The sequence below is a fragment of the Vicugna pacos genome, chromosome 17 (genome assembly GCF_048564905.1).
Source record: "Vicugna pacos chromosome 17, VicPac4, whole genome shotgun sequence".
NCBI classification, from domain to species: Eukaryota; Metazoa; Chordata; class Mammalia; order Artiodactyla; family Camelidae; genus Vicugna; species Vicugna pacos.
The window spans coordinates 35,062,721-35,087,082 of NC_133003.1; the positions used below are offsets into that span (position 1 = coordinate 35,062,721).

Below are 24,362 nucleotides of genomic sequence, written 5' to 3' on the forward strand. Positions count from 1 at the left end.
ACCTCCACTTGTACCCCTGTGCCCCAATGAATGTCCACTTTCAGGAGATTCACTTCCTGTGGAACCAACCACTGCACACTACAGGGTGTTTACTAAAATGGGGGTGGGGGGTATAGCTCTAGCAGTACAGTGCATGCTTACTTAGCATGCACAAGGTCCTGGGTTCAATCCTCAGTACCTCCTCTAAAAATAAATAAACAAACCTAATTACCTTCCCCTGCCAAACAAACAATAAAATAAAAGAGCAATAGGGCTTTGAAATTAACTTTGGGTGGGCCTATGCAAAATGCAAACTAGTAACACATTAGGAACAGTTCTTTGACTGAATGTGTCACCCAACAGAATGTAACTGTGTAAGCACTGGCGTGACCACCAGCCACAAGGGATACTGTGGTCGATTTCCTTTTCCGACACACTGAAACGCTTCTCCACTGAACGCTGAGTGATTTCACATACTTCGTGCCAGCACCTGAGGGCCCTGAGAGGAATGGCACTATCAGAGAGGAAGATAACTACTTTAACGCAGCCCCGTAAAAACAAAACAAAACCAAACCTTCCTGGTCTTAAGAACAGGGTGGCCAAATTCCAAGCCTGTCCTGCTGGCAGAAGGTACAACGGAGGATTTCACTGGGATAAAAGGATAAAGAAATTCTATACCAGTGCCTCGAGACTCTTCAGAAATGAAACCTCCAATAACGGATTACTTCTCCTGAGTACAAGAGACACACATTGAAATATTAAAAACAAACAAAAAACCTCCCTCCATCTGAGTCATCGCACACCATTCTAAACACTCTTGTCTAGATGTTTCCTAGAACCAGGAAAGGATCAAGGCATTCATTTGGCGGCTTTTTTTTAACCCTCTTTTCTGAAAAGTCACACTCTAACATAATCCAATCAAGGAAACATAGTTGTACACAAACCTCACGTTACAGAAACATACACCAAAAGATGAAAATTAAACTCTGGATGTGTGATGATCAGAGTCTAACGATATTGTTGAAACAAGTATTTAGAAGGGTGATTTTAGGCAAGTATACCTTCGGGTTACGAAGTGGCAATATACAGTAAGTTGCCTGTTTGTCTCCCCCCTTCAAGGGGAGGAAGGAGAAAACAAAACAAAATTTTTTAAGCAAATATATCTGTACAGAAAACAGCTTCCCTTAGTGTTATAAGCATCTCTTTCCTCTCTCACCCACACACAAAAAAATGTAAGGGACAAATGACATAAGTAGGCATAACTACCTTCCCAGAATAGAGCTGCTCATACGGAAAAACCCTTCTGGACAGCCAGAAGTTCCCAGGGGTGTGCTCTGGAGACCCCTCTCAGTTTCCACTGGAACGTACATGCATCTTTTATTTTTCCAACTGAAATCACACCCAGGACTCACTAATGTCTCAGGCATCTTTTTGCACCCATGCAAAGCCCAAGTGTCCACAATCTACAAAGTGAACATAAAAATCCAAGTTTACTTGCATTTACCATGATACTTTGCATTACCAATGGATTCAGCGCCAAGTTCCTGCAAATTTTATCAAACATTGTCTTCTGGGTTTTCTATATCCTCCTCTAGTTTTCAAACAGTCAAATAACATCTTCTAGGTTTATCCTCCCCTCCTTTCCCAGCTACCTCCGGACTTAAAAAATTAAGACCACTCATATACAGAGAACAGAATTCTGGAATGAAGTCAGCCAAATTCAAAAACTGAATTTACCCACAACTTTTCAAGAACACATCCGCTGTATTACAGGAAGGCACACAAGCGTCTTGAGCTACAGATTTTAAAGAAAATGCAGTTTGGAAAGGTCAGCCTCCTGGCTAACAGTGAAGGCGCTGACTTTATTAGCAAGCTTATCGACTTGGGATCTCGTTCTGTCAATTTTTCCATTGGGCTTTTTAAAGTTTATGTGTGTCATGAAATACCCAGTTGAAGCCAAAAGGCGAAGTTTTTCTTTCTACGATGCTCAGATGTCACCGTAAAATTAAAAGCCCCTGTACATCATTGTCCCGGGGCCGTGGTGATTCCTCTGGCTCTGGTTGTTGAAACAGCTGAATAGATACTAAGTATGTCAAGGTGTGACAGCCACACAGTATTTCAGCACAGCTCTGATACAGAGTGCTTTCTGCTGTTGCAACACAGAGCATTCTTCTTCACCAAAATTACAAACACAAAGGATCAGATGATCCCTGTGATCTCCACCCTGGACAGCCTCAGCTTGTACTGTGTCAAATGGAAAACTGGCTGTGAAAATCACGGAGCTGCAAAAGCTGTTGCAGCTAAAAAAAAAAAAAATTAATTTTTCAAGGCTTCTAAAAAAAGGTGCTTCCCCTCTTCCACATGGTCTATCTCCACTCATGGAGGCCCAGGGCATCCTGAGACCATCCTCACGGTCACGCCCTCCCCATCTCCTCCCTGCCTCTTTATCGCCTGTAGTTCCACGTCATTTACTCCCAAAGATGTGCCTTAAAGGTTGGATCCTAGGGGTAAATTCTGCTAAACTATATCTCAACCAAATAACGACCACTGATATCGATGGGGATGTGAGTCCCTTTTTAAAGCAGGTCTCCAGCAAAGGCAAATTAAAAGCTCTACCAGAAGTCATTCCTAAGTAACACCCTTGAGAGTCCCAGTTACAACCTGGAGAGACTGCAGAAACACCACGTGGACTCCTAGTTAGTCCACATCCTCTCTGAGTGCGAGGGAGAGACAAAAGCCACTCAATTTCCACCCCAGCAGGAAATCAAAGCCCAGTCTTACCAAACCCAGACATCCATGACATCAGCCACACGGAGGCAGCTGCTCTATGAACAGCTAGCCCTTCTTTGCCTAACACTTGTTATCTGTTGAACATACCACACCCCAGCTTCCACCATCCCTCCTTCTTAAAGATGACATAATCAAATCCAAACTAGTCCCAGTCTCTGCTCTGCTTGCCCTGGTCCATTGACTCCCTCACTCTGGCGGGGGGGGGGGGGGGGCACTGACTTGCTCCTGCAGACCTCACACTAACAGAACTGGCATCCAAAACCCTCTTCAGTTAGAGGCCAGTTTGGTTCCACGCACGGAGAGACAGGGAATCAGACAAAGTACAGTTTGAAGTGTGGCCGAGTTTGCATGATAAAGGGTGGTGCATTCAGACCCAGCCTGTCCTCCAGCTAAGTAAGACTCCCCCACCACTGGTTCCTCACTCACCCACACTGAAAGACAGTCAAAAGCAAATAAAAGGAGCTCCAATCTCGGGTCGGGTCCGCATGGCCACAAGAGCCATGACCCTGCAAAACTCCGCTGGCCACTACCTTCACCTGCAGCAGACTCGGCCACGACCGATAAGCCCGAGCCGGTCCGGGTGTGGGGAGGCTCAGGCTTGCACAAGCCCAGAGAGAAAGCCACCCACTCTCTCAAACCCAAAGCGCTCTTGCACAAAGCACCTGCACAAACTCGTCAGGGTGGTTTGGAAGGTCACAAGTGCCTCAGAAAAGATCTTTTCTTCCCAGGGGTATGAGACAAATGGTAGGCCTGCCACCCTGCTGGTGTCAATATTTATCTAAGGCCGAGGTATTCGCCGTGGTATAAACCGGGCACTTTTTCCATTTACTCATTCACGTCGTTTGCCACTACAAAACCCCCAAACAGAGACTCATTTACGGCTTGAATTTCTTTCCTTCCACTGCCGTAGAGGAGGCGGGTGGCAGGGCCCACGGTCCAGGTCAGCAATGATCCCAGGAGCTTGAAGAAGAAAGCGTTCAATGTATTTCAGAACTGCCGATATCAAATGGCCTTGCCCCTGAGGACAATAAAGAGATGGGGAAGTGAGACAAAGCGCCTGCTTGCCCCCTCCCCGCGGCAGGAGTGTTTTCTGCCCTGGAAATGAACAAAGCTCAGGCCTTGCAGGAAAGTAACTGAATCCCTAGAACCATGCCCAGGCATTTCCAAGTGTGACTTACTCGCACAGCACGATTCATCCTGCAGCCAAGAGCCAAAGGTATGGGAAGCTCAAAGCAAGCCCTGTGTGACTTCCACAGCCCTGTTAGGTCAGCTCTGATTCTCCCAGACTTTTCCTTCTCACCCTTTATGCGGTCTTCCTCCCTTGGCCTCCCCATGCCCCCCAAATAAAGGCCCATACACAACCCCTCTTTCCAGGTAAAAGTCCGAAGAGATAACTAGCCCCTTAATATCAATGGTAGGAGGCCCTTGGGACCTCTGAAAATAGCTGTGCATTGTGGAAAGCAGATGCACAACCGGATTCCTCCAAGCTTCTCCCCGCCACTCCAAGACCTGAAACCCTCTTTCTGCAAAGGACGCTGAACTGGAGCCCCTCCGTCAGCTGTGTTGGCTTCTCCCAAGGAGAGTCACTGCGATGGCCTTGTAGGGGAGGCTGACTCCAGGTTTTCATGCTAAAAAAAAAAAATCAACATACTAGAGAAAGATGGCTCTCCCGCCAGTGACAAATTAAGAAACTGCCTTCAAGCCTTCTTGCAAAGCTGCTGGGGAGTGACACTGAAAAGACTTCTGAAGCCAGCTTCCTCTGATTCACTAAATCTACTTTTCTGACCCCATGCACAAAGCGCTTCCCAACTAGGTGGGTGCCCCTCCCAGACTCCTCACTAGGATTCTGAACACAAACGTGCAGCCCAAGGACGGCCATCAGACTTACATCCGCTAACGGGTTGCAACTCACTTGGAGTTCCTTCCTGAGCAAAATTGCAATAGCAAGGGATGAGCTACGGGCTATGGCGCATGTGTGGTCTGTGAGGGGCCCACACCCCCACGTCTGCTGGAAACACGCCTGATGAGGGAAAGCGGGCAAGCGCTGAGCTGAAAGGGTAGCAGCTGAGGGCAGGGGCAGTTTTATTTTTACATAAAAACATACAGGACACTTAAGAGGCCAGTATTTCCTCACGCACACCGAGGTTAATAATTCACAAACCAACCGATGTTCATCAAGGATCAGAAAATGTAAAGGTGGTTTGTTCAAACACTGCTGGTCCTGCTCTTACTTAACAGCTGGTTTATTTAACTGATGGCTTCTGCTGCCATGAGGGGCAGGTCACACTTCAAAAGGTGATGTGTGAAGACAGATACACCACTACCCAGGGTCACTTAGCCTCTGGGCTCACGTGTCACTCAAAAGCACAGCCATTATTTTTCTCTCAGGTGGAAAAGTTACACAATTCTAGGAAGGCGAAAACCCAAGATGAGTTGATCCTGGTTTGCTGGTAAGACTCGAATGCAACCAAGCTCTCTCGTTTCTAACTTGGCCCCTCCAGGTGGAGGCCTGTGCACAAATGCTAGTGCACAAGGACGCAGGAGGGACGGCGGGACAGCACTCATGCCAGAGGAACGCTACCTGGATCTCAAACCAGACTGTCACCCCCCCAGAAAGGAGGGCCCAGTTCCCTCTCTGCTCACACCTTACTCCTCCCCACTCTCTTGATCTCACTTAACTTCACCCTCTAAAATTGTGGGTGGGAATGAGAATGGGGAAAAGGGGAACCTAGGCAGCCTCTTCCAGCCCCGGTGTGAGCGTCTCCAGTCTGTTAGGGGATAGGACGGCCACCAGTGGGTAGGGGTAGTGGTGGTTGCTTTTCTAGGGAAAGCGAAATTAAACCTTAGGGATCTGTGTTATCTGCAAAGCCATGAACTTCCTACAAACCTAGGATCCACCGCCTGGCTTTATGTACATGACAGGCTGCAAGGCCACACACTAAGGAGGTTACACATTAACCACGAGTCTCAAGGAAGAGCCTATCACCCCACCATCTCCACACCTTTTTCATCCCGCCTTTGAAAGGGCTTTCTGGAAGTTGCTACCATAGAGTTGGAAAGAAACAAAGCTGGGTTTGTACTTCATTTTAGTTTTAAATAAGCAGTGATTTCAGGGGGTGCAGCTGGTCCTGAAGAGGCATCGAGTTGACTCCCAAGGGGCAAAAATGACAGTAAAGCCCAAAGGGCAGATGTAGAGGACAGCCAATGTGTGGGTCACCTCCAGAGGGGCTTCAGGGACATGGGGAAACCATGCCTGGGGTAATTCCGCACAGCAGAAAAGCCAGCGGTCACCCACATTCGGTTTGGAAGTTCAGGAACACACACAGGTTTATTAAGCACCTGCTAAGTACCAGGAATGGTGCTGGACTCGGGATCACACCTCACTAAGGTAGTCTCTTAACCTCAAGGAGTGTGCAATCACGAGGCCACTGACCAGAGACACGTTCCAAAGGCCATCCTGGAATGGGACCATGGCCGCCCTCGCCCGGGTGTGCAGGGAGATCCCTCTGAGGAATGGTTCAACCTGAGACCAGAAGGACAATACAAGTCACGTAGAAAAGGCCCAGCGACGAGAGCGCAGGCGAAGGCCCGGGAGGGAGGAAGAGGCCCGGGAGGGAGGAAGAGGCTCAGAGGCGAAGGAAGACCCAGTCCTGCATCGCCCTAGCTCACAAAGAGCCTGGTATCAAGTGACTTCAGATGGAGGCAGGAGGGAGGGGAACAGGGACATGGACCACAAGGACGTGAAGCTGGGCCTGAGAGAGCCCACAGTCTGCGGGTAGCGAGTCCACACTGAAGATTCGAATGCCAAGGCCCCTTAGAACTGTTTAAAATGCAGGTTCCCAGGCCCTGGCTCCACAAATCCAGACTACAAGGTTAAGGGAAGAGTTAGAAAATGCCTAACAGCTGCCTGGAGGACTAAGAGAAGACCACTGTGTAATGATTATTTCACTGTTCAGGGAGATTAGCCCACTGGCCCGTCCACTTCCATCAGTGGATCACCACAGGTGGGCTGTCAATGCTCTTTCCCAGGTGTACCTGCCTGCCTTCTCTCAAGCACCACACCAGCACCTAGGCTCCCCGACTCTACCCACTCAGCTCATCTTGAAGGGGGCGGGAGAGGAAGAAATTAAAAACAAATGACAAGAGAGCAGGTCCTCTACACCCAGGTCCAAGGTTCTAAATGCTGGCAGAGCTGCAGTCCTGACCCCCTGGGTAACCCCACCAGCCACTCTCCCTCTGGTTTCTTGCTGGAAAGGAAACCGTGGCAAAGCCTTGGCTTCCTTTCCCATTAAAAGCCACCCAGGGCCATAGTTTTCAATTAGCTGTGTCAGCCCACCACCCCGAAGCAGCCCAAGTTCAATGTGTGTCCCTTCCCCCAAGCTTCCGGTCTCCAGCAAGCACTTCACACCTCCCTATTGTAAACCTGTCCAGAGCAATTACCCTGCCTGCGTTTGGACAGCCTCAGGACCGCATTTCTGCCTAATTTATAGCTGCAAAGTTCTGTCGGCAAAGGCAGCCCTGCCCTGGAGCAGAGGAAGTGCGCAGAAAATGGTCAGACCTGGCTATAAATGCATATGCAGAGCAAATTTCCTTCGGCTACAGGAGGGCGAATTCTCCCAGTCTCCCAGTGGTGAACACCGTGATAAGCTCCCCAGAGACTGAAATCTGGACTCACTGCGCGAACAACCATTGTTCTGTTCGGCTGTGTTTCCTCCTTCACTTGGGATGACAAACAAGGACAAGTAAACCAAATGAACCAGGCAAGTAGTGCCCATTATATTTCTAGCTGAAGATCTTAAAAGTCTTTAAAATCTTAAAAAAATCAAATTCTGCCCACCTGAGAAAAGCAAGACAGAAACTCCTCTATCTGGGGAATTCAATTCATCCAAAATTTTATGATCCCTTTTTAAAGCGTGCTCTGCTTACAACTCGACAAAGAGACAAATGACCCAACTGGGCAAAGTTAATGAATCAATACTTCTGCAAAGATGATATCCAAGTGGCCAATGAGCACATTAGAAGATGCTCAGCATCACCAGTCACGAGGGAAATGCAAATCAAAATCACAGTGAGACACGCTCCAGACCTACCAGGGTGGCCGTGATGAAAAGGCAGACAGTGACAAGTGTTGGTGAGGCTGTGGAGAAACGGGAACCTTCATACACTGCTGATGGAAGTGCACAAGGGGGCATGCAGCTTCCGTACAAAACAGCCTAGCAGTTCCTCAAAAAGTTAAATACAGAATAAGCATACAACCCAGCAGTTTCAGTCCTTGGTTTCTACCCAAGAGAAATGAAAACACACATGTGCACAAAAACGTGCACACCAATGTTCACAGCAGCATTATTCACGTTAGCCAAGCAGTCTCAGCAACCCAACGTACAACAACTGATGCATGGATAAACACAACGTGGTATATCTGAACAAGGGAACATTATTCAGCCACAAAAAGGAGAGAATGGCTGATACATGTTACTGCAGGGAAGGACCCTGAAAACATTGTGTTAAGCGACAGAAGGCAGACACAAAAGGCCATAAATTGCGTGACTCCATTTATATGAAATGTCCAGAAGAGGCAAATCCATAGAGACAGAAAGCAGATGTTGCCAGGGGGTGAGAGGAAAAAAGAGTAGAGAGGGACTGCTAATGGGTACAGGGTTTGTCCCTAGGGGACAAAGATACACTGGATTAGCAGTGATGGCTGTACAACTCTGTGACTATACCAAAAACCCTGAATCATGCAGTTTTTAAAAGGATGATTTTTATGATAGTTAAATTATGTTTCAATAAATCTGTGATAAAAACAAAAACAAAATGCAACACCTTTTGCCTTAGCAGGCTTTCAAAATTGCAGACTGAAAATGCCACCTAGCTATTTTGATATCACACAAATGCAGAAATAATCTTCCTCTAAATGCTAGTGGATAAATGAAGCAGGGGTGCAGGCAAAATATCCACATCTCACCTTCCAGAATCCCTCCCACCCAATCAACTGCTTGCTTCCTAAACTATGTTGCCCTCACCACCACAGTGCTGCCAGGAATCCATCAGAAGTGGAAAGCCTCGGTTGGAGTTTATCCTCCCGCAGAAAACAAATTCTCAGGATTTCCAAAGAGTATTTTTTTTTCTTCTTTTGAGTAATTATTTAATAAGGCTGTGGAAAGTACGGTTCCCAATGGTCAGCCATTCAGAAATTAAGAACAAGCCAGAAGGCAGGAGGAAATGTCACCACAATGGGGAGAAAATAAATTAGTCAGATTAAGATCTAATTGATTAAGAGCTGACCCCTTCCTGTGGTTGGGGCGGGCAGATTTTAGAAAAAGTGTGCTATTTCTGGAAAAGTCCTTCCAGGGGAAAGCTGGGATGGTGGGGGTTTTAGTCTTATATTAAAACTTGTTCAAGCTGATTGAAAGCAGATACAAATGGCCAACAGCCGCCATTCCCCTAGCCGCACCCCCAACACACACAGGTGTCCCGGTTCCTTCTGGTCAAGAGTATGTCCCCTAGAGTTCACGTACCGCACCACAGCCCTGGCCAGCTAACACGCAGTTAACTGGAAGTCCAAAAGTCTAATGAGGCCAGGATGCTAACCAACATCAAAGAGATTCCAGTTGCTCCCCTTATGCAATAAACTTCTTTCACCCGACATCATTCACACTTTCAGAGTGCAAAGTTCACTCTGATATTGGTGGCTTTCTCACTTTGTAGCTTTTTTGGCAAGTGTCCCTTGGGCTGGTTGTTCATTAATATATAATCAGAACATTAAAAGCATTGTTTCTCCTTCTAGGGAGGCTGTGGCCAATTTAATAAAGCTGACATTGACCCTCGGATGGAGGAACTACCTTGTCACTGGCAGACAATCCAGAGATGCACAGATCAGAGGGCATGGACAGGTCCACACACTCACACTCACCCGAGAGGTATTTCACAAGATGTTTTTGATATTCCTACATGGCAAAGGGGTAAGATTAAAATGTTTATCTGACCACACAAATGGACCTGGGATTTCTTTCCCTTTCAACATCAAATTACTCCTTACCTTTAAAATCTTTATAGGAAGTCACAATATTTGGGGCAGGAAGACAGATGAGCAAGCAGGGCCGAACCAAGCACCATCAGACGATCTATGCGGACGCTGGGGAGGGCATGACTTTTACTTTTCAAATCAGACACACACCATGACAACTCACTTTCGAGACCGTGTTTACTCTGCTGAAAGCCACATTCTAAACATGGGCTCGTTTGGAGAAGGGAAGCAGCTTCTAGTCCAACCGTGTTTATGCTCCAAGTAGGTTTGACAGAAAAACCACATCAATTTGTTGTAAAATAATTTCCATTTGCTGGAAGCTGTTCCTGAAGGGTTCTCCGCCACGCTAATCTGCTCTGATTCCTACCAGCTGGAGGTACCAGGCAGGCCGGCCACAGACGGGGCGGGCTGGGCACCGGCCGGCTGGCTCTGCGGGGACGGCGGCAGGCGGGGGCTACCTCTGGGGACCTGCAAAACCACTGCGCCCTTCACCTCTGGGACACACAACCAACTTCGGTTTAAGGAGAACACATGGACATTTCCTAGTTCAGAGGCCAAACTGATAACCCACCCACACAGAAGCACAGGTTTCTAGGCAATCACACCTGGGGGGGGGCTTTTCATGTGCTCAGAAACACATCACCTCGAAGTATTAGGGGTGTGGATTTGTGTTCCAGCCCAGAGTTCGCAGTTGAGGGCACTAAGATAATTTATTTGGCCAAATGAGCATGAGGAACAGAAGCAAAGTTAAAAAGGAAGAGTCTGTGAGCAAAGATCTTCAGCCTCGCCTTCAGAAGAAATGCAGATGAAAGTCATCCAAGGCCATTTTCATGTATTAAACTGGTGTATGGTCAGAGGGAAAAAAAGAAAAAGCAATGTAATGCTTGTTTGTGAGGGTGTGGGGGAAATGGGCACAATTTCAACTGTAAATCAAAAACCTTAGGAGCAGCAATGCCAAGTCTTAAGAATTAACATGCCCACAGCAATTTAGATTTAACTCATCCTAAGGAAATAAGAAATGTATAAACATATAAAGATGTTTACCATAGTTTAAGGAAAAACCTAAATGCCCAATATCAGGGAAAGTTTAATGATGACTTACACCATGTTGCTTTTAATGTTTAAAGTTCGAGAAAATATTCATGATACTGTCTTTAAATAAAAAAGCATGCTATATGTTGTACACCTAGAACTAATATAATGTTAATGCTAAATTATCGCTCAATGTAAAATTTTTTTAAGAAAGCAAAATTACAAATGAATAGTAACCCCAATTTTGTTTTTAAAAAATAGAACTTGAAATAGTACCCAACTACAGACATTACTGGAAATTTATACACCAAAGTGATAATATTTATCAATGGATAGTAAGATCAATTATTTTTATTGCAGTTTCCTTTTTATCCAATATACATACCTACCATGTGTCACCAGAAAATTAAAAGTAATTAAAATAAATGCATGGTAATAGGCTAAGAGGTTAATGGCACAAAACCCCATGAGTTAATCAAGCCACCTTCCCCAGCTTAATGGTTACAAAAGGGATTTCCTACAGAATCACAGCCCAAGACCTCGACACTGGTAAAACATCTGAGGCAGAGCTCACCAGGCAGAAGACAGTTTTCCCACTGCCTCTCAGCAGCTCCTCTGGGAGAATGCCCATACCTGAGGTACATGCTAAAAGGGGCCACATTTAGAAATCCATCTGCCCAGGGTCTCTCCTGCCACCGGAAGCTCCTATCACACAAAGTTTCTACTTCAGACTGACCCACTGAACTCACAGAAACCTGCCCTTAGTGCTCTTACAACTCATCTGGGCAGGGAGAGCAGCCTTTCCCTCTGCCAGCAGAGGGGGAGGAAAAAACCGACCTTGGCCTGATCATTCTTTTTGTCAACATCGAGGTCTTAGCAAAGTAAGGGAGAGCCAGGCAACCCAAACCAACTGCCTGGCCAGGGCTCAGCATGAACTGCGCAGAATAACCACAAGGGGAAGGGCGTCTAGGCAGCCTCGGTCTATGTTAGAAGCCACCCTCCCCAGCAGTGTCAATTCTGAAAAAAAGGACTCCAAACATCGGCTCCAGCAAAAGAGGAGATGAGAGACCATGCAGGCAGCTGGGAAATGCATGGTGAGCTCCTCCAAATACAACACGGAGTTGAGCTGCAGGCCTGGCCCACTAGCCGCGAGAGACCCAGAAGCGGGGTGGGTCCACGCAGTGCTTCAACTGAAAAGGGGTTTCAGGAACAATTCTTGGATATGGGGTTTAACAGCCACCTTCCCACAGTAGGGGACTAAACAGACAGTCAATTCTCTGGGTGGCATGGAAGCCGCCTGTCATCTTTCTACTTCGGCGGCATTTCTTTCTTCTTCCTTTCCCTCCCTCCAAGCTCCTCAACACTAACATTTGGTGGAGGATGGAGGAACTGTCAGACAAGGAACAGAAACGACAGATATCTGAACCCCTAGGAGGGTTAAATTATCCCACCTGCCTGGGAAAGGTACTTCCATAGGATGCCCGGGCCTATACAGAATGAATACCAATTGCTCCCTCTACGTCAACACCTGTCCTGAGCACTGAATGTGTTCCAGGCTTTGTGCTAGATTCTGGGAACCACGGTGGACCAGAGGCAAATACATCCCTGCTTTTAGGGAGCTGACAATCTAATGGGAAAGTGAGAGATTAATCACATCAGGACGTGGAACTCCTGGATGAAGCACCGCAGGGCTCAAGGCAGGAATCTCACCCACAGGGAAGGTCAGCAACATCTCCTGGAGAAGAGACACTGAAGAAGGATGAGGAGGAGTTTGTAGGGCAGACAGGGAAGAACACTCCTCCAGGCAGAGGGAACGGGATGTAAGGGACACGTGACACACGCAGTATTCTAAGAGCCTGGAAAAAGTCCCATGTGGCAGCCAGGGCACACGGAGCCAGGTAGGAAGGAACGAAGCAGCTGGAGAGGCAGGTGGATGGCCAGAGTGTCAGGCAGTGGGAGTCTTATGTTCCAGTCTGTGATTCCGCCAAGACCCCCATGGTTGGGAGCGGAGTCAAAGAGCTGCGAGAGTAAAAGTGCCCTACCTCCCCCAAAGCCTGGACCACATGGCGAAAGAGTACAGAAGACAAGCTAACATCAAATCTGTCAACCAAATCACTGATGAATCCCACCTTCTCTCCATCTCTCTGAGTGCTCCCTTTCTAAATGAAGGCTGGGAGGTTGGGGAGGGGCAGAGGGTCACTGATGGCTGCAGCAGTCTCCCAGGACCACGTACAGCTCACAGGGCCACACAACCCAAGGCACGCCAGGGATTTCAGGCACAGTATAAACTGCATCGGCTGGCTAAACTGTTTATATGTTCTTGAGTTAAAAATACCCCACTCAGGTCAGCGTTGACACCAGGGCCTTATCACCAAGGCTGTTAGTAAGCCGGTTACACAAGGGCGCCCATCCTTCAAATGTGCCTCGATCTGCAAATTGTTTGCTGATACATCAGGGGGATTATAATAAAGCCATCAAATATACACGCATTTGAGAAAAACACTTTCCAAACCCAAGGATACTTTACTGTTTATAAATAGTTTACTTTTTTTTGATCCTCGGGCATATAATATTCGCAGTTGCTCCAGAAACCAAAGAAACATAGAACAGGAACACAAACCACAACCTCGCAGAAACAATAAACAACAGATGGTGAGACATGTGTGCCGGCTGCCACCCCCTCCACCAAAGGGGCACACCAAAAATGGGTGCTGACACGCCAGCCTGCCAACAAAGATGCGGGGGCTCCCCAATCACAGCCAGACACTGTTTGGGGGGCACCTCCCACGTGGCTGGAACCATGTCAGGGGCTTCAGGCCACCGAAGAGATGAAGGGCCTATCATGGGCCTCAAGGAATGACAGACTAGAAAAGGAGGCAAGACAAACACAAGGCAGACAACACCAGCCAGTGTAATCACTCTTTGGGTTCTAACTCTGGCTAGACTCTGGGCAGGTTATTCAACCACTCTGGGCTTCACGTATGATAAAGAGGTAATATATTTCACAGTTAAAATGATAATTCAGTTAGTTCATGTCCAGGTGTCTTGATGCAAACACGTCAAGTAGTAATGCTAGAGTTGGAACAGTAACAGCTAACCTTCCTCAAGCATCTGCTGTATGTTGGGCTCCCTCCTGAAAATTATAAATTATTTCAATTTTGTCATTTATAGCAAGTTTATTGCAGTAAGCACTACAACTATCCTCACTTAACATAAGAGGAAACAGAGTCAGAAGGAAGCTAAGTAAATTGTCCACCGTGTCACCCAGGAAGCTGGACCCCAGAACCACCACTGTTACCACTGTGCCACCTGCAAACATGGCCACCTCCCCCCCCCAGGCCTCATCATCACACATGTGAAATGAGGAGGGGCGCTGCAGAGGACAAGGGTACAGTGCTATCTTCCCCAGTGGACCCTGAAACACTGCACTGTTCTGGCCTTTTTGTTGGCTAACGTGGCTTGAATATACTTGAAAAGTTCAAGACAAATGCTAAAATAAATTCAGACTCTTAAATCACATTTGCCTTAACTAATGATTCTGATTAGTTGATGTTTAAAAAAAAATTTTTTTAAATGTCATCTGTCTCAAAACAAAGAGAGGGTCTCAATAAACAAGTGTGGCCGTCATATTGCTTTCCATGTATGGACATGTCTATTTTAGGGATCACAATCTCATGTCCGATTATCCTGCCAATTTTACCTCAATGCTCATTTTTTTAAAAACTCTGACTAGAATTTTCCAACTACGCTGTAACTTTAAGCATTTGTGTTTCTTCTACATGTAAAAAGAATGCCATTTCCCAATATATAACTCCCAGATGTAGAATTCACAGATGATTCATCTCGCAGAACAAGTGTTCAGAGACATCAGCTCCAAATAGAGCAAAAACTTGGAATTCCCTTCTCCCTCAAACTAAGAGCTCGCCTAGATCTGCTCTGCTCAACAAAGTTTGTTTTCAATTATATTTCCAAATTCTTTGAACAATAACTGCATGGCGTCTGGCACCAACACATCTGATTCTTTGAAGTGGTTCTCAAGCAGAGGGTAGAAAATAAGGAGAAAGGGGAAAGGAAGGGAGGCCCATTCATAACCTTTGTTTTAGGTCAAATATTCTCTCCAAAAGGGCTCTTTGATATACAAAATAAGGCACACCACAAGCTATGACCTATTCATGAAGGTCCACACTGAAGAAAGCTCCTGAATTTAGCTCTTTACCCATCAGCTGACTTTTCATGGGAAAATAGATCTTCAACACAAAGAAAATGACCTTTTACTCCTTCTATCTAAATTCCAAACACACTTTCGTCAAGTGTTCCACACAGGTCAATTAAGAGTAATCACACTTCGGGAGTAAATTTCAGAACCCCTTTCAGAAACAATGAAAACATGGGATCCTTTCTGCCCAGGAAAAAAAAAAAAGCACCAAGCCCCAGGAAGGAGAGCTCTAAGGCAATAAACAAATAATTAGCAAGGGATTCCTAGGGATGTGAAATTTAACAATCCCTGCTGCTTCAAGGCTAAGTGGAGGAAAAAAGATAGTGATGTGTGAAAACTTACCTAACCAGACAGACTCTGAGAATCCTCTAGGAGAAGACAGGATATAAAGATGATAAATCCACTGGAACAAGGTCAAGTGACAAACAGAGTGTCTAACATTGACAAAAGAAACTCGTGGAAGGGTAGGAGGAAATTCTGGCCTATTTTGACCTCAAAAAGCACATGGGAAAATGCCATCGTTCAGTCTTAAAAGGAGAATGTTAAAAAAAAAAAAAAAGTCTAGCTCTTTGGACTATTTCTTTTAGCCCTAAAGTAGTCTCTAATTCCTGTGAAACTTCTGTGAAGAAGTTCCAAACCACTAATTGTGCCTCCAACTTCATTGCATTTTAGCTGTATCCCCAAACAAGGTTCCAAACTCCAAGATTTAGTTCTAAAGGAAAAACAGAAGAAAAAAAAAAATCCAAAGGTTCCACCTGATGAAGGTGTATGTGACAAAGAATGAGTGGCAGGAGGAGAAGAGCCCACGGATTTTCTCTGAAAGCACTACTCAGCTCCACGCAGAAGAAAGGTGGTTATTCATAACACAGAAAATAAAAGCAACCAGACTCGGAATGATAAAGTCTTTTCAGGAGTCCAGCAGTGACAGGGATCACGATTTTCAAGACCAGTGTTCGACCAAGAGGGAACCAATGAAAACCCAGGCAGATGAATCATTTAGTATGAACTTGACTGGTAAATAAAAAGAAATGAGAGACTTCAAAATTGGAGAAATCAAGTCCTGGACTGTACACATATTAGGCTGTTGAGTTTCCACCTTGAAAAGTACAAATGAAAGGTCTCCCTGGTAAAAGGGTTAAAAGCTCCTCTGATATCCACCATGTTCCCTGCACGTGGTCACTGGCAAGCCAGCTCAGAAAGGACGGACAAGGTGGTATGTAGCTGCCTTTCCTTTGGCGATGACCAGTGCATCTGCCACAGGTGGCCCATCCATCTAGTCATTTAAGGCAGCTTATCAACATCGCCTACAACTTCACTCACTGGAACTGTGCACTGAAGCCTGGCTGGAGAGAGATGCTGCCTGCAGTGGCCCCAAGAAAGACAGAGATAAAAGAGTCTTTGGGAAAATAAGCCCTTACTTTGTTTGCCTTTTTTGACCTAAGATCTGAAAAAGCTAAATCAAAGATCTAAAGTAGGTCTGCACCAACTTCCTTAGTTTTCCTTAGGCCAAAGGGAAAAAGAAGGCAATGACCAAAGAAAGAAATATGGTGGAGTATTTGCTCCCCTTCAATAACACCTAAAAGCCCACAAAAGGTTCCTTCATTAAGTCTCCCCTCCACACACACCCAGTTTACCTTTGCTGCCCAGGGCATCCACCTGAGGGATTCAGCTCAGAAGCACGAAACATGCAAAGATGACTTGTAAGTAAATATTCTAGACACACAGATTAATTGACTAATTCTTACCATCCAATGAGTAGTAAGTGTACCCCCTCTTCATTTCAATTCATACAGAATCATAAATCTGAAAATGAGCAGCCTTAGAAGTCATGCATCTCTTTACAGAAAAGACATTAATGAATCAGCCCAAGGTCACACTGCCAACCAGGGGAAGAACTGGGACAGAACCCCAAAGTCTCCTGATAATCAGCCATGGGCCACTCTCTCATCCATCCACAGTCCTGCCTTCACAGCTATAAGACAACTTTATTTTTCCTTTTAGCTCAATAGTTTTTACCCCTCTTTGGTCAATAACACCTTTAAGAAGCTTAATGAAAAGATGTACTAGGCTTAAGATTTCACATATAAAGTTCCCTAGACCCCTCCCCCCAAAAAATAATATTTGGGGTCAGCCAGTCTTTATTTTAGGACAGTCTGGAATTCAATATAATTTAATCATCTCAAAGGACTGTTTCAAATGAACTTGTAAAAGAATCCAAAAATCTCCATAGAAGATTTTTCTCTTGGATGAAACACAACCATCATTGAGGCCAAACCACTGTGGCCAAGAGTCCTACAGAGACACCAAATCTGAGAAAACATTCAGAGGCATTCAGGATGAGACAGACCTTAGCAGCTACAGAGCATTTAGGTTTGCTTTCTGGCTCTCCTCTCCGAAGACGAAAGGAAACCCCATCCCATTTGAGCTCCAGCTTCTGTATCCATCACTTTGCTGGATCAACAACCAACTTCCTGGAAGCAACAGGCTCTTCTGGCTGTTTACAAGGGTTGCAAGCCCTGGGAGCTGTGTGCCAGAAACTCACCCCAGCCCAGGTGGAGGGAGGAAATCACAGGGAAAAAAAAAAATTTTTTTTAATTAAAAATAAAACGAAAACTAAAATGTAGGCAAGATGCATGGTGCTGGACCAAGGTACTGCACTGCTGAAATCAAACGAAAGAATGAAGCTCTCCTAATTTGCAAAACAGAAATTAAATTCATAGTCGATCTTTCTCCATTTTAAGTGTCCCCTCCCTGTAAATCTTTCTTAAATCCTTTGCTGTTTGCTTCCATTTTCCTAAACATGGAATCCACTGTAAGATGGTATCTAATCAAATGTCATAAATTTAATTAAGCTTAATACATCCATGAGTTTAACCCGGCCGTGTTGGACAGCCTTTAAAACCAATGAACACTACATAATCCATGGAGAATTAGATTTTCACAAATAGAATATGGAAATCATTCCATAAATTTGGATAAAGTGGATGACTATCAAACTCCCATACGAATTCCCAATTAAGTGGCAACCAGCATGGAATCTATTCTAAAAGGGTACTCCTAACAGAGTAACAAGCTGTGGAGAAATGAAACGATAGACTTTGACAAAACAAAACCACTCGGCAGCTACTCGAAGAAAGGCATTTTCAAAGTTTAAATCGAGCAGACAGGGTTCCAGGAACATGGTTCTTTGCTTTTGGGGGCTTTTCTTACAGGGTGCCTCTAATTCTATTTAAAGTAGGTTCAAGTAGCCGCAGCTGGAGGGGCAGGCCTTACAAAGTAAACATGAGTTAACTCAATTCAGACTCATGACTTAACTACAACCAATGGCTCATTAGCCCTCTATTAACCAGCAATATCTGAAATATCACTTTTTAAATGACCCATTCCGAATTACGCTTGTTCACTAAAGGATTCTAATCACCAATTAATAGCACAGTAGAAATCTCCCAATTAAGAGCTACACAGGGAGGGAAGAGTTCATCAGAACTGCTTTTCTGGCAAAGGACTCTAGGACAAAAGAACTTTCTAAGTACCTCCCACAAGATAGAGACAAGGAAAAAAAACTGTATTCACAGAACATATAAATTAAGAGTGCACACAGTGTGTGCTCAAGAAACATTCTGTAAATGTATAGCTTACCAAAATACACTTTGAAAAACGCACTTAAATGTTGATTTAAAAAATAATGAAATAAATTTTTTAAATCGTAGAGGGGAGGGTATAGCTCAAGTAGTAGAGTACATAATTAGCACGCACAAGGTCCTGGGTTCAATCCCCAGTACCTCCTCTAAAATAAACCAACCAACCAACCAACCTAATTACCTCCCTCCCCACCCCCAAGAAATTAAAATAAATTTCAAAAAATAAAATAAAATAAATGTTGACTTTTTCAAAGATTGTTCAGGTTCACATTTCTTAAAACCATCCCATAGTGAATGGTATGATGTCTAAATTATATCTCAAAAAATAATTATATCTTAATTTTTTTAATGTACATTTACAGATGAAATGATATGCTTGGATCTGCTTCCCAAAAACATGGAAGGAGACAAGTGTATTAGGGTGTAGATCAAACAGGAGGCACCGAGAGCTGGCATGTGTGGAGGCTGGAGGACAGTGCACAGTTCGTTACAGTACCCTGTCCACTTCTGTAGACAGATGTCTGCTATCTTCCATTATAATGAAAAGGTAAGAAAAAACACCCCACAGTAACAGAAGTGAGCTAGTTTTTTCAAGCACCTGGCTGAAGAGCTAGTGTTCCCTTACTTCAGAATTTTTTTTTTTTAAATCAGACTTTTCAGATCTTCCCCTCACAAGAAAAAGCAGCTATATCTGCAGCTGCCTACCTCCCAATCAGTCAGTAGCTGTCACTGATCAGGCAGAGGCCAGCATGTCAATTTCCTTCCCTCCGGCCCAAAGTGCTAACGCTGGAGGTACAAATGCGTTGTGTTCCTACCAAGAGCGTGCCAACTACAAAATATGGAACTAAAGCAAGATTATCTATCCTCCGGTGCAAAAGTGCTCAGTCCTTCTCACCGTATTTAACAGGCTACATCAAGTAGGTAATTCAGTGAGAAAGAATTTATCAGTACAACGTATGCTTTGACAAAGACAAGCAGCAAATTATTTGAACGGCAAATTATCAACTGGTGGAAGGAGGAAAGGACAGGAAGTGGAGGTGAAGGGGGGACACTTGCTAAATGCCACATAAAAGAGTCTTAGAAGATGAAGCTGTGTGATTTGTTTTTAATCAGCTAAAAAAAAAAAATCCTCCATAATCACAACCCTGTTTCACAACCTTTAGATAATTCTGTTGCAGGATAGATCCTCACTCATTCCATTCCTTTTCCTCCTAATAAGAGACCTTGAGAAAAAAAAAAAAAACCTGAAGATCATTAAAGATTAGAGACCCAGGCACCATAAAAGTTTAAAGAATAATCAATGCAAAGTGCTTAAAAAGAGACAGACCATGCTTTCTTTAAACTCTGAATGCCACCTTTGGCCAAAACAAACTGAACAAGCAGTGATTGGAACTTGCATCCTGGTTTATAAGGAAACCGAGATGTATTAGGACTTGCAGAGATGAACGGATTGGTTGTTCGCACAATGGGCTTTACCGGTTATGCTAGATTAAATAGTAATAAAGATGCAAACAATCGTAGCTGTTCATGTGGGTAAGTCTGTGAATCACGGCCATTCACTGGGGAAGGGATGCAGGTACAGGTGCAGGAGCAAAAGCAAACAGCTTTTCAGGTGGCATCCTTGCCAGATTCCTCAGATGACCCTATGCTCACTGCCCGTGTCCCCTACCAAGTTACTGTAGGATGGCAAACAAACCAAAACAAACGAAAAATGTCAGCGCTCTCCAGCCCTCTGCATTCAACCCAACAACATCTCCCCTCACACCTTCTCCTCCCTTCAAACATTTCCAAAGAGAAGTGGCTACAGAGCAGGATTCAGCTGGCCCCAAAGTCTGTAACCTAACCCTTGTTTGGAAGAGCACACCTGCATGTTTCCAAGCAATTGACTGAGCATCTCCTGGGGCTCAGTTTCAATGAAACCCTGGGAAATAATGGGATAAAATTATTAGTTTAAGGCCCTCTCACTTCTCTGCCTCCTTCCCACACCCCGCCTCCCAGGCAATGCTTAATAGACAGAAATATTTGCACAACTGGAATATATTTATAAACCACCTCAAAAATTTTTGCTAATTGTATAATTTTTTGCAACTGTTCATAGCCTGCCCCTCCGGAGTTTGCCTGAGATTCCCAAGGATACATAAAGTTTCACTTGTTTTACTCTATGCAGATCACCAAAAACTTTATGGCAGAAGGCTACTTGGGTTGTGAGCCCTGCCACTTGCTTACTCCAAAAGAGTCCTTCATATCAGAAAAGTCAACTTTTCCCAGGAAGCCTCTGTCACCAGGATCTCCGACTTGGAGAGACTAGCCATGAGAAGATGCAAAACGTGAGCTACCGGCCCTTTATCTGTGACTTGCACTTAGAATCATTAGCAAGTTGACTAATCCACGTTGGATTGGGATGAACACATGTGTCTCCCCAGCAGCTAAAGATAGACTATTATGATCCTTTTTTTTTTTTTTTTTTTTTTAGAAAATAAAGGAAAGAGGTTTGCCACAAATCACACATACAGCTGTAGTACGGTGGTGAAGCCAGGAATGGACCCTAGAAATAATTCCCACTCTCTTCATGACTATCCCCTAGTGAGTGGTGAGCACTGGGTGTCATCATATGGGATGAGGCATCTGGATAATTAAGAAAATAAGAGTGAAGAAGGAAGCTTCACCCGCTCCCACTCTTTTCCCCATTAATAACCCAACCCAAGACTTGGGGTATAATTGGGTAACGAATGCCCACCTTGGGGACAAAAAGAGCTGAAGGCAAGACATGAAAAGTGTGAAACCCAGAGAAATGGGGAAACAGCTTTCTAAAAAAACAGAGTGATTTCTATAAGCAGATTGGGTTTATAACTTGTGTTTCAGAAGGTACGCATAAAGTACTTAGATTGAAACCACATGTGAAATATTAAATTATGTAAAGCATAATAGTACAGAAATGTATAAAGCACAAAGCCTTTTGATAAGAAAAATTCATAAGCATGCTTCCTCCAAAAAAAAAAAAAGGCTACAAACTGGCAACTTTCAATTAGACCACATACAAAGCACAATTTTCATTTTTAATACAATCCTCATTTAACCATTTTGCTTCATGGCAACAATGGTCATGGATCAAGTTCTTCAGTAGAAAATTGCTCCACCTTAGTCATATAATTGGCCAATTAATAAGTCAGTCTGGATTGCTATTATAAACCCTGCGGTTACTAAAAAAAACAATAATAAGAGCAGGTTCCAAGAGGGTAAACTATTGTGAAAATTTTAAAGCTCTGGTCTTCAAAGTCCTACTTCTTTTCATGGGGAGGTAAGAACAGATCTGAATTTCTGACTGATTCCTACACTTTGACTTGAAACAAAAGCAGAAGACACTCCCATCACTGATACACATCATGAACGAAAGCCACGAGGAACGTGGAACGGACCCACAGGCTCAATGTCATGCTTAAGTCATTAAAAAGAAAACAAAGCAAAACAAAACAAAACACGCCATGAACAGTTCCTAAATTTCCCACTAGCCAGGGAACATTGGGAATTTTTAGATATTTCCCCTCCTCTGCCTGGGAATTTTCTTTCCACCCCTTCTCCCTTCTGTCTCAAGACAATGCCTTCAGCCTTTGAAACTGCATCCATTGTAAACAGCTCTGAATATTAACACAGCCCCAGTCCTGCTCTAAAAGACCCCCAGGGTTTCAAATTGCAGTCGCTGAGGAGGGGGAAGGTCCCCAGGGAGTAGATGTCACCAAGCTCATTCAAAAGTAGTTGAAAATTAGGCTTGCTCATGAAACTCAAAGTATTTCAACTTATGGGGTAAGTCAGAGAAATCCCTTTGAGTTTCAAATAAATGGTCCTGGTACAACCAACATCCTTTATTGGTTATAGTGACTTTCAATTCATTGAATCCCTTTTCCAGACTTCCCTCGCTGGTGGGTGTCACTTTTAAACCTTCCTTCCCTGGGTAACAGACCTTCAGAGCTGGAGCAGGTGCACAGAACGGGGCCAGGTGCATTCTTAAGTCACAAAAAATTCCAGTGACTCTTGCATTCCTGTCTACCCCAAAGGAGAGGATGCTGAAAAGGCTTTGCACCAGGGAGACACTTCTGCAGAATGGGGGAGAGGCTGTTTCATTGTGAGCACGGTGTCTGAGGGAGAGAAGGTCAGGCAGAGGCCAACCCAAAGTGCTCTGTCAGGGAAGGCTGCGTGGGGAACTCAGGCCAAGGCATTCACACGGCGGCGGGGAGAGAAACTTGCAGCCCTCGGAGCAGAGGGGGAGGGCCTGAGCATCCTGGACATCCACTGGGAACCAGCTCTCATTATTCTGCACTGAATCATCATTTTTTGGAGGTAAAGAATTGTACCTACAATACATTCAAAAGTCCATAGTTTGGGAAGTCCCACGACCCAACATGATTATGGAGAGATGAGCACACTTAAAAAAAAAAAAAAGTCCCTTAAAAAAAAAAAAAAGAGGCAAGAGCTTATCTGACCTACCCTGAGGGCAAGAGGCACTGCTAACATAGTTCATTTGTATTGGGCCCTGGGGGTCTCCAGGCACTTCCTAATTTCACAGTCCTCAAAAATGAGATATTATGGCCATAATTTCACATCAGAGGGACTTAAATTGTGTGCCTTAAAAAGCCAACCAAAGTTATTTCCCAGAGAAGTCCCCTTACTCAAAGTTAGTGTCACCTAAGCACTCCATTACGCAGGTGAAGTGAAGCCAGGATTCTGACCCTTGTTGCAAAGAAAGGGACTCTGAGCTCAGGATCAAGCTCCTGAAAACTTTAAAAGCACTTGCACTTTTCAGATTTTCTCTCTGCCATGACCCTGTGTTTGAAAGACATCCTATTCAGAACAATCCTTCGCCCATCCCCAGAAATGGGAAGATGTTCATGGTTGGCTGAGTTCTTCTTAAGTGGTGTAGAGACACAAAGGGGAAAATGTGCCAGAGGGGAGACCTCAAGGCAATGCAAACAATAATCTACTTCTTAGAACACACACACACAAATCTCAGCTTAGGTTCTGGTACAATTTGGTCATCTGCGCTTTAATTCTAATTTGCATAAACAGGACGGGAAGTATTTTCCAAACCCTTAGTTCACAATACCCTGCACACCTGGGCCTTTCAGCACAGCTGGAAAATTTGAAAGACAAAGGCCCTCCTTGCTTTTCAACTACAATGGCAACCACGGGCCTCGTGTTTATTTTCTAACATGATCATCAGCTCCCCTGAGGCGCCTTAACCAACCAGGTTCGATTTAAGTCACCTGGGTTTGGTACCATAAACCCGTAATGAGAAGTAATACAAAGAGACCCAAATCAATCCATTCGTCTTAATGTGACTCAGAATAACCACACTCAGTAACCTTTAGGGAACGTCCTTGCTTTTGAAGGCCACATCACCTTCCCTCTACACTGACAACGAGAATCATTTGTTCTGCCACCTGGGCCTGCCTTCCCATCACAATTCCATTAGGGCATCATGTAGCTGCCCGACCATTTAAGCAAGCAACGCTGTGCTCAGCTTTATGCCTTAGTAAGTTGCACTGAACGCTTCTTCAACAGCTTCTGAAGCCATGCTCTCACAAACAATTTCAAAGAAAGCCAACATCCGAGTTCTAAGAAGTTCAACTTCTTCTAAGGTTCTGGGAAGTTGAAACAGGGTATGGCAGTGCTGGGAGCTATT

General features: G+C 44.7%; 1 protein-coding gene across 5 annotated transcripts in view; it reads right to left on the minus strand.

Moving 5' to 3' along the window:
- LRIG1 (leucine rich repeats and immunoglobulin like domains 1) overlaps positions 1–24,362 on the minus strand; it is a 470,674-nt gene that overhangs the window by 83,580 nt on the left and 362,732 nt on the right. Inside the window, exon 1 of one of the 5 annotated variants that reach the window (XM_072941644.1) lies at positions 3,196–3,225. The exons of the other annotated variants lie outside the window; for them this stretch is intronic. The gene's annotated coding sequence lies outside the window, so the exon portion shown is untranslated. Of the gene's footprint in view, positions 1–3,195; positions 3,226–24,362 lie in introns of those variants that run through there. 5 annotated transcript variants of the gene reach the window in all.